Source organism: Penaeus vannamei, chromosome 1 (genome assembly GCF_042767895.1).
Source record: "Penaeus vannamei isolate JL-2024 chromosome 1, ASM4276789v1, whole genome shotgun sequence".
Lineage (NCBI taxonomy): Eukaryota > Metazoa > Arthropoda > Malacostraca > Decapoda > Penaeidae > Penaeus > Penaeus vannamei.
Window position 1 is genome coordinate 34,561,395 of NC_091549.1, and position 3,484 is coordinate 34,564,878.

Genomic DNA, 3,484 nt, shown 5'->3' on the forward strand with positions numbered 1-3,484 from the left:
TCATTATTATCATTATCATTATTATCATTATCATTATTATCATTATCATTATTATCATTATCATTATTATCATTATCATTATTATCATTATCATTATTATCATTATCATTATTATCATTATCATTATTATCATTATCATTATTATCATTATCATTATTATCATTATCATTATTATCATTATCATTATTATCATTATCATTATTATCATTATCATTATTATCATTATCATTATTATCATTATCATTATTATCATTATCATTATTATCATTATCATTATTATCATTATTATCATTATCATTATTATCATTATTATCATTATCATTATTATCATTATCATTATTATCATTATCATTATTATCATTATCATTATTATCATTATCATTATCATCATTATCATTATTATCATTATCATTATTATCATTATCATTATTATCATTATCATTATTATCATTATCATTATTATCATTATCATTATTATCATTATCATTATTATCATTATCATTATTATCATTATCATTATTATCATTATCATTATTATCATTATCATTATTATCATTATCATTATTATCATTATCATTATTATCATTATCATTATTATCATTATCATTATTATCATTATCATTATTATCATTATCATTATTATCATTATCATTATTATCATTATCATTATTACCATTATCATTATCATTATCATTATTATCATTATCATTATTATCATTATCATTATTATCATTATCATTATTATCATTATCATTATTATCATTATCATTATTATCATTATCATTATTATCATTATCATTATTATCATTATCATTATCATTATCATTATTATTATTATCATTATCATTGTCATTATTATCATTATCATTATTATCATTATCATTATTATCATTATCATTATTATCATTATCATTATCATTATTATCATTATCATTATTATCATTATCATTATCATTATCATTATTATCATTATCATTATTATCATTATCATTATTATCATTATCATTATTATCATTATCATTATTATCATTATCATTATTATCATTATCATTATTATCATTATCATTATTATCATTATCATTATTATCATTATCATTATTATCATTATCATTATTATCATTATCATTATCATTATCATTATCATTATCATTATCATTATCATTATCATTATCATTATCATTATCATTATCATTATCATTATCATTATCATTATTATCATTATCATTATCATTATCATTATTATCATTATCATTATTATCATTATCATTATTATCATTATCATTATTATCATTATCATTGTTATTATCATTATCATTGTTATTATCATTATCATTATCATTATCATTATCATTATCATTATCATTATCATTATCATTATCATTATCATTATCATTATCATTATCATTATCATTATCATTATCATTGTCATTATCATTATCAATATCACTATTATCATTATCATTATCATTATTATCATTATCATTATTATCATTACCATTATCATTATCATTACCATCATTATTATTATTATCATAATCATTATTATCATTATCATTATCATTATCATTATCATTATCATTATCATTATTATTATCATTATCATTATTATCTTAATTATCATTATTATCATCATTATAATTATGATCATTATTATCATTATTATCATTATCATCATTATTATCATTATTATCATTATTATCATTATTATTATAATCGTTATTATAATCATTATTATCAATATCACTATCATCATTTTTATCATTACTATCATTATTATTATCATGACTGGGATCATGATCATTGTCAGCATTATCATTATCATTATTAAACTTGGTTTCATCATTTTCATCATTATCATTATCAATATTATGATTACCATTATCATTGTTATTATTATCATTCTTTTTATTATCACTATTGTCCATCATCATTAGCATCATCAACATCATCATTTTTATCATTTCTTGTCATTATCATTGTTGTCATAATTACTATTATCACCATTATCATTATTGTCATTATCATAAATATTATTATTATCGCCATTATCCTCAGTATGATCATTATTATTATCATCATTATCATTATCACCAGTATCACTATCATCATTATCATTATTATCAGTACCATTATCATTATTATCAGTACCATTATCATTATTATCAGTACCATTATCATTATTATCAGTACCATTATCATTATTATCAGTACCATTATCATTATTATCAGTACCATTATCATTATCATCATTGTAAGTATCATCATCATTATCATCATCATCATTATCATCATCATCATTATCATCATCATTATCATCATCATCATTATCATTAGTCAAATAATTTTCATCATCATAATTTTCGTCATTATCATCCCCATTATCATCATTATCATTATTATCGTTATCATCATTATCATTATTATCATTATTATCATTATTATCATTATTATCATTATTATCATTATTATCATCATTATCATCATTATCATAACAATTTTAATCATCCTTTTCATTATTATTGTTATCACCATTATCATCATCATTATCGTTATCAGCATTAGCATTATCATCATTAACATTATTATCGAAATCATCATCATTATCATTGCTCTCATTATTATCATTATAATTTTCGTCATTATAATCATCATTATCATCATTATCATCATTATTATTATCATTATCGTTATCATCAGCATCTTCACCATTATCCTTATCATCATTATTATCATCATTGTTTCCATGATAATTATTTTCATTATCATTATTTTTATCATTATCATTATCATGATTATTACAATTATCATTGTTATTATCATTATCGCCATTATTATCATTATTATTATCATCATTATCATTACCATCATCATTATAATCATTATCATTATAATAATTATCATTATCATCATTATCATTATCATTATCTTCATCATTTTCATTACCACCTATCTTTACCAGTATCATTATAATTATCTTTGTTCTCATCATTATGATTATCATCATCATCATTATCATTATCTTTATCTCTTTCATTCTCATTATCATTATCATTATTATATTTATCATTATTATATTTATCATTATTATATTTATCATTATTATATATATCATTTTTATATTTATCATTATTATATTTATCATTATTATATTTATCATTAATATATTTATCAGTATTATCATTATGATCATCTTTATCATCATTTTCTATCATTATTATTCTCATCTTTCTTAGCATCATCAGTATTATCATTATCATCCTTTTAATAATAATAATAATAATAATAATAACAATAATTATAATCATAATAATAATAATAATAATCATCATCATCATTATTATGATAATATTAATAATAATGATGAGAATAATAATGATAATAGTAATGATAATAATAATAATTTTAATAATGATGATAATAATAGTAATGATAATAATGATAATAATAATAAGGATAATAATAATAATAATAATAATAATAATAA